The 8,365-nt window shown below is 46.5% G+C and overlaps 1 non-coding gene across 1 annotated transcript; it reads right to left on the bottom strand.

Moving 5' to 3' along the window:
• Positions 1 to 2,336: 2,336 nt before the first annotated feature.
• trnar-ucu (transfer RNA arginine (anticodon UCU)) lies at positions 2,337 to 2,434 on the bottom strand. The gene is made up of 2 exons: positions 2,398 to 2,434; positions 2,337 to 2,373 (listed from the first exon to the last, which is right to left on the bottom strand). It is a non-coding gene; the product is annotated as a tRNA-Arg (tRNA).
• Positions 2,435 to 8,365: the final 5,931 nt, after the last annotated feature.

The following is an 8,365-nucleotide window of genomic DNA, read 5'->3' as shown; positions in this document are numbered from 1 at the left end:
TAGAGGGGAATTGAAGGAGCATTATGTGCGGGTAGAAGAAGAGACACCCGTTTAGATTTTGCTGCTCTGTATAAAGTTAAAGTTTCCCTCCCTCCTCTGTATTATTTTTTTTTTGATGTGTATTCATGTGTTTTTGGATATTTGTATGTATTTCATTTTATTATTGAAGTTTATTAGACGTGATTATTATTATTTCATAATGTGTATGTACTAGGTGATGTAGGAGTATAAGGCCCCCCTCCATGCCTGGAAGTAAGTTGTAAGATTGTTTAACTCCAATCTATAGATGCTTAATGTACACTAGATTTTTCTGAAATGGGAAATGCATGTGTCGTGGGGTCATGGATAGGTTAACACTGGGGATGGTTAGGTTGTGGAAGGACAGAAAATTTTGCTCACCCGGAATTATGATACTCCAAGCAAGTTACAGTATCATCAGGGGGGAGTGTAGGATTCGCAAAATTGGATTTCATATTAATAAGGATCAATGGGCAGAAGAGGCCATGATTTTAAAGACTGTTTAAAAGAAGCCCAGAAAAGGGGGGCATACAAAATGGCCGCCGTATCATGTGACCAGCTTATTGGGGCACTTTAAAATGGTTCCTGCACAACCTCAGACAACTATGTGGATTGAACCCATAGCAAGTTCTGGAAGCTGTTTTCGGAGAGAGAAAAAAAGCCAGACCCACAGGCATGCATATGGATTAGATGCTTGGAGACAGAGGCCATCTAAATGTTGACCCAGACGAAAGAGACAATAACATATCCATGAGGACAACACCAAGGGCTCTGTAACAGGATCAGCACGAAATTAACAACAATGAAAGCCATTTCAAACCAGAGATGGGCCTGTTACCAGCCGCTTAAAATGATTTTAAATATAATAACTGCCCCACTGTGCTCAAAGCCCACCAAAGGTTAATACAAAGACTCACCTGATTTTGGGCGGGAAGTGAAGCCTCAGGAAGAAAGGTATAACTGAAGAGACTTTTCAGCAGTTGAGACAAGCAGAAGCACCGGGTTGGAAGCGACACTCGAGGCAAGCTGAACAAGCAGCTTGGAGGACACGGCAGTGGGACACGACTCGACAGGGGCAACGACCCCAGGGACAGCTTGGACGAGTTGAGACACCGGACCAGGACGCAGCACCCCGGAATGCAGCTTGAGGAGGAAGACACAGCTTGGGAGAAGAAGTTGGAGGAAGCTTGAATCAACAAGCTCGGACAGTCACAAAGAGAGCGGAGAAAAAGGGCAGTTTAAAATCGGACAGTCGTTGCAGCCCCAGCAGCCTCGTTTTCAAAACCTTGCACTTCCTAGTGGGATTGGTGAGCATGTTTCTGGCCCTTCACAATCAGATCTAGTTAGGTTTAATAAGGGGGTGGATTTAAGGGTACAATTAACATGAGTTGTTGTCCCTCGATGTTCCATGTGTTTATTTATTTCATGATGATCTTTGTAGAGTATAAGATGCCTATATTTGCCTTAGTTAGTATAATGTCGTTATGATTTGTTTGTATTTGTTTTTCCCTCCCATGTACCGTACTCTTGTCTTTGTTGCATTTGATTTGATATTTTTCCATTTGCAATAAAATTTCATTTTTATTCATCAAACTTGGTCTACAAGAGTCTTCTCTGCATTGCAGTTCCTGTGCCTAAGTCCAGATTATAGAATCTAAGGGGTGAGTGGGTCGAACCACTCAAAGTTTTACTGTGCAAGAGAGAGAGGCCTCTAGAGAGAGAAACCTCAGGGAAACCTCTCGAGGAAAACCCCTTACAGCTGCCCACCTGAGAGGCCAGACAGGGCCTTGGTTATTCGTCTGATCCAAAAGACGGCATCTCCGATAGTGCAGCGCTCCCTCAGTATTGCACTGAACTGTCAGCCGAGATTTTTGAGCTCATGTCTTGGAATAGTTAGTGGATTTCAGGAGAGGGGAGGAATCTCTCCCAAACTCCACCTTAAACTCCGCACAGACATGTCCCATAAACCCTTCATTTTCTTTGCATGTATCTCTCTATCTCTCCCTAAATGTTTTTTTTCTCAATCTTTTTCCCCTGATGGACTTCGCAGGCTTCCTTGAACGGCCACTGCTGATCTCACCTGTAACACCAGCAGAAAACGGTAAAGAAACAAATAATGACTGAGGCGGCAGGGAAAGTAACTCAGAAAAGTACAGTGGAATGAATAAAATATTTCAAGTAGGTGCGCAGATTGAAGCTGGCCTGTTCTTCAATCACAATTCAGGCGATCTCATTGGCCATTCCCATTCTCCGAAGGGCATCAATGAACCAGTTGTGGGTTTGCTGCAAAATTTCACCACCGGAACCTGGTTATGTAACGACTACTGGTGGGACTCGAACCCACAACCTTTGAATGACTTATTATCGAATGCATTAAACTAGAAGTCCAATGCGCTATCCATTGCGCCACAGAGCCGATAACAGATTATAGTTTCACATTACTCATTACAGGGATAGTCATTGTCGTCAAGTACAGATTTATCTCCTAATCTCTCTGCTGCGCTTCTTGTCGCTCTCACTGTCAATCTTCCTGCCTATCGCTTTGTCTCATTCTCAATATCTCGCTCTCAATCTCTCTCTCTCTCTGTGTGCCTTGCTTTGTGTCTCTGTGCCTTTCTCTGTCTCTCGGTCTCTCTCTCTGCTTTTGTCTCTCTTCCGCTCCCAGTAGGGTTGTAAACACTTCAACCCAAGTCTACAGATATGTGGTATAGGTCGGGAAGACTCAAGGCTTGGAGACACCGAGTGTCTGTAGGGGCAGAACAGCAGTTTAATCAAGTAATGCCCCGCAGCCACCATCACACAGCTCAGGTAAACTTCCTCATTTCTTGTCAGGACAGGATGAGCCCTCCCCAGTAGGGGCTGAGCTTCTCTGATTACAGGCAGTGTAGTGGGGAAATGGTCGGCAGTTGGAGCTCCGGTTTTGGAAATGTTGACATATATCAGATGCTTCCACTTGTGGGGTGTCCAAAACTAGGGGTCATCAATACTCGATAGTCACTGACAAATCCAAATAGGCAATTCAGAATAAACTTCTTTCCTCAGAGAGTGGTTAGAATATGGAACTGGCGAATAGATGCATTTCAGGGGAAGCTGGATACACACATGAGGGAGACAGGAACAGAAGGTTCTGCTGATCGGAGGAGATGAAGCAGCTCGGGAGGAGGCTGGTGTGGAGCAGAAACACCGACACACACCAGTTGGCCCCAATGGTCCGTTTGTGTTTTGTAAAAGTCAGCGTCATTCTACGTAATTCCCGCCTTCTGTTTGGTTTGGTTCTTTGAGGGAATGGGAATATCGACAATGTTGGAAATGTAGATTCAGCTTCTGTCAGCAAACTTCAGCGGAAGAGCAGCTCCCACCCCTGGATGCAGAGATACCGGAGAGACTGAGGACTCTGGGGGAGGGATGTCCGCGTGTTGCACAGACTCAGAACATTAGGAACAGCTATCGCCCAGTGTGTAAAACGGCCACGGACCGACTCGACCATGGAAATTATTCGGGTAAGATTACACGCAGCAGCGAAGATCAGTTGCTTTCTCCACTAGGTTAGGCGGGACCTGCTAGCTTGAGAAATAGCAGTGGAGAGAATGCTGAGCAATTTCAGGGTCAGCGCTCTGAGAAAAGAGAGGATTAAAGAACAAAAAGCAGATTTGGAACTTCTGAACAGATCCGCCGCGAGCAGGGTCCGAGCCTCAGCTAAACAAACCCCGGGACTTTCGAATCCAACATCTTAACCACTCGGCTGTCATATCTGAAAGCGCCTCCCTTTTAAACAAACCCAGAATGATCCGGGGCTGAATCACTTTTGTTCATGTTTCTGTCCTGGACAAACAAGTGAATTGCAGCTGCCAATCATAACATGGTTTGGAGGGAACCTCCTGCATTAACCAAACCACCAACAGCCTCCAGCTGTCAATTAACTCTCCCCATCAGAGAGAGAGAGAGAGAGAGAGAAGCTGTCAGAGAGGTTCCTGCATCCAGCCCTGAGCCTGTTACACTCACGAGCTACTCACTCACACCCCGCTGTCAGAAATACTGAACATTTTTACCGAGACTCTTCAAATACAGTCTATAAAATGAGAAAAGATCAAAGTTCGTCAAAATTCGATTGAATGGAACAACGTTAATAAACTTTCCACCGTCACTCGGTTACCATTTTCGGCATTCCTTCAATCGGTAGAATAAATTATCGGCTGTTAGAATTTTCTTCACTGGGTTGAATAATTTTTGTGTGAGGAATGTCCCTGCGTCATAAACCAGGGGAACGCGCCGACCGAGCTGTGCCTTGAGCGCTTCTGGGCAGTCGGACAGTTCGCCCTTCATTCTGCTCTGATTCACTTTCCCAAAGCGGATCGGCAGATCCTCAAATCTGCTGACTGGGTTTTGTGTTTTTGGTTGCTTCCGATTTGTCCCGCTCCCGACTGGCAATGTATTCCAGACCTCGGAGCAACCCTCCTCCTTGAATCGTGTCCCAGCCTCGATTGAAAGCGGCCCACAGCAACCCGAACCTCGTCACCTACCCGCTGACAGACACACGGCGGTCACACTCTGCTTCAGTGAGATTAATGTCCAGAGCGGGTTCAAGGTCGAATGCAATCGCGAGCAGAGCAGATCACTTGAGAGCGAAACAACTTTGCCTTTTGTACCTGTCTTCTAAAGTCTTCACTGCTGCACTCAAAAAGTTCATTAGGACGATAATGTATCCCAATAAGTTGATCCCAATTAAGCCGATCTCAGGGATGCACAATGAAAAATGTGTAGGTCCTGCATTGGCTGGAATCAAACGCGAGTTTAACACGGCAGGCAGAAAGTTTCACCTGAACCAGGCAATGCCCGCACAGACCCGCGCTGCAGGTGTCCAGTTAGAAACGTGTCTGAAAGGACATGCAGTCTGACAGAGCTCCTGTGATGATCTGACCCAGTCTCGTCTACAGCCGCAGCACCGGCTGCTTCCAGCTGCGATCACCGAATGTTTAAGGCGTTCGCCGTGAATTTGAGTGGGATATTTCTGCGCAGATGCGAATCCTGCCCCCAACGCTGCTGGTTCAAGCTCTCTTCCTGAACCGGTCTGAAAGGATGGCTGATCAGCTGTGGGAGGCGGTTGCGGTGCCGTGCTGTCCGTCACTACTGTCAGTTAGGCTGCATGTGTCCAGAGTGAAACCTGTCTGGACGCCCAGCAGACTGACTTTAGTTTGACCATCTTTTTAATTTGTTTTCCAAGAGTTGCCCTGAGCACGTGATGCGTTTCCTTCTGGAGAGCAGTTCGCCAATCCAGCTCCGAGGGAAAGTGCGTTGATGACTGGAGTCACTTGTGTAACAGGAAGTGTCGATTCGGCAGATTTCCCTTCCTGAAGGACATTCATCAACAAGTTGAGGTTTTGCTGTAAAATCACCCGGTTGAGCCCCGAATTCAAGGAGCCCTGACCTGAAACAGGACTCGAACCCACAACCTCTCAATGCTGCATCTTGATTCATTTATTCATTATTCACAGATCCAATGAGATCTCCAGGGCGCCACAGAGCCGATTACATCGCAAAGCCTTTTCCGTTACCCGGCTGGTTGGTTTTCACGTTGCTCCCGTGACGCTCGGACAATGTGGGGAAATCAGCGCAAAATCTGCTTTTCCCCTGTTTAAAGGAATGTTGTTTTCTACAGTGTCGATAAGCTGTGAGAAGGTGAGTTATTACTAACAATAAATGGAGCTCGGGTGGGATTATGAACACGAGACCTCCCACATTTACATCGAGAAAACTTCCCAAACCGAAAGTCACACCCCTTAACCAACGAGGCGCCAACAAAGCACCTGGCCCCTCATGAAGCTTTACAATCTCAGAATCTGTCATTCGTGAAGAAAGCCATTCAACCCACCGTGCCTGCGCTGGCTCTCTGAAAGAGCTGTCCAATTAGTCCCACACCCCATAGTAGTACAAATGTTTCCCTTTTGAAGTATATATCAGTAATTTGAGACATGACATTAGCTGAGTGCAGCATGTTTCGGAGCAAAAGGTGAAATTGGACCTGACGTTTAAGATGATTGATATCAGACCAGAGGCGACAGGAGGAAACTCAGCGAGTTGTTGTGACCTGCAATGCACTGCCTGAAAGGGTGGTTGAAACAGATTCAATAGCAGCTTTAAGAAGAGCATTGGCTAAATACCCGAAGGGAAATCATTTCCAGATCTATGGGGAAAGAGCAGATGAGAGGGAATAATTGCAGGTCTTTCATAGACCAGTACAGCCACGATGGACCGAATGACCTCGTTCTGTGCTGTATTCCTGGCCCGCCTCACATCTTCCACATTCGGTAAACTTCAGGTCATCCCAAACTACTAACTCGCACCTAGTCCCCTTCACACATCACCCCTGAGCTCGCTGACTTACATTGGCTTCCGGTTAAGAGATGCCTCGATTTTTAAACGTTCATCTTTGTTTTCAAATCCCTCCACAGCCTCGCCCCTCACTATCTCTGTAACCTCTTCCAGCCCCTCAACCCTCCGAGATCTCTGCGCTCCTCCAATTCTGGCCTCTTGCGCATCCCCAATTGAATCGCTCCACCATTGGCGGCCGTGCTTTCAGCTGCCTCGGCCCCAAAATCTGGAAATCCCTCCCTAAACCTCTCCGCCTCTCCACCTCTCTGTCCTCCTTCAAGACGCTCCTTAAAACCCCCCTCTTTGACCAACCTTTTGACCATCTGCCCTAATATCTCCTTAGGTGACTCGGTATCAAATTTTGTTTGAAAACGCTCCTGTGAAGCGACTTGGGTCATTTTACTCAGTTAAAGGCCCTACATAAATGCAAGTTGTTGTTGTTGTATTATTGTATGATTCTATCACGAGGCTCTGTGCGGTTTTTCTTTTAATCTCTTTACTCTTTAGGGTAATCAGAGTCAAGGTGAACCAAGGCTTTAAACTTTTCTATTAATTGGTTTGATGAACATTATTACACAACTTTTACAGACAGAGTTTCGGGCGATATTTAAGTGAGTTCTGCAACTCGAAACTCAGAACGGACAATTTTTCTGCTTCGGGAGACGGAGAGGTTAATTATTTATTAAAACTGAAAAGACTGTAAATACTCAGCAGGTCAGGCAGCTTCTGTGGAGAGTGAAACAGAGTTAACGATTTAGGTCCATGACCTTTCGTCAGAACACATTTCCTGAGCTGCCGAGAGTTTCCAGCATTTTCTGTTTTTATTTCCGATTTCCCGCATCCGCAGTATTTTGCTTTTGTCTGAGGTCAGTTATTTGTCAAACGTTTCAGCGGCTCAGGAAAGTGTCCCTGGAGCAGACTGAGCAGCATTCCCTGTGTCTCCGAGTTTCAGAGACGGGTTCTAACATGAAATAAAAACAAAACGCTTGTAATACTCAGCAGGTCTGTCCATCACAGGACACCAGGTTATAGTCCACCCCAATCCAACTCCGGCACCTCCACACCATGGCTACTATCGACACCACAAACTGCCGGCTCAAAGTGGAGAGGATCTCCAAGAAGATCGCGCATATTGACACAGACATCAAGTTTCTACAGAGATGCAAGAAAGCAGACAAGATCCCGAAAGGACTACTGATCACTAACCCACTCAAGTCGACCTACAACACAGACTACGCTGAGAGACTCTGCCCTCGTACCTCTCGCACACTCCTCAACCATCTCGTACACCAGCTCTACAGCAGACGCCGCAACCTCGAAACCGAGATGGAGTCCATGATCTCAGCCTGTGCTCAGGACGCAGCAACCGAGATCTTGGGTTCATGTCACGCTAAATGTAACCCCACCTGACGCAGGGTCATCCAGACTCGAGTCGACATTGGCTTGTTCTCTCTACACAGATGCGGCCGGACCTGCTGTGATTTCCAGCCAAAAAAAATGTTTTTTGTCTGTTTTTCATACAGACCCCAGCATCTGCAATATTTGACCCCTTGTAACCCCACCTCATTGTTCTTTGATGTAATGTTTCCCTGACTGACCTGTTTGGACACCATTCACACCTTTGACTGCTGTGATTATCTCTCTGCCGAGGTGTGATAAATGGCAGTTGGAAAGATTACCTGGAAACATCTGACATGATTCTCTGACTATATAAGTTGTGTCTTTATGCATTTCTCCACTTCACCTGAAGAAGGAGCAGCGCTCTGAAAGCTTGTGATTTCAAATTAAGCTGTTGGACTATAACCTGGTGTTGTGTGACATCTTACATTTGTCCACCCCAGTCCAACTCCGGCATCTCCACACCATCACAGGACTGTTCGGGACTCGATTCCCGATACAAACATTGAATCGTCTTTTAGAGACATCGAGAGAGAACAGGAACAGAGGACGGAACAAACGGAGCACTGGATTCCAGTTC

The sequence above is a fragment of the Somniosus microcephalus genome, unplaced genomic scaffold, assembly GCF_052327205.1.
Source record: "Somniosus microcephalus isolate GS21.2 unplaced genomic scaffold, FLI_Smic_1.0 unresolved_chr1, whole genome shotgun sequence".
Lineage (NCBI taxonomy): Eukaryota > Metazoa > Chordata > Chondrichthyes > Squaliformes > Somniosidae > Somniosus > Somniosus microcephalus.
Note: the sequence above shows the minus strand (reverse complement) of the source record. Positions and strands in the feature narration are given on the sequence as shown.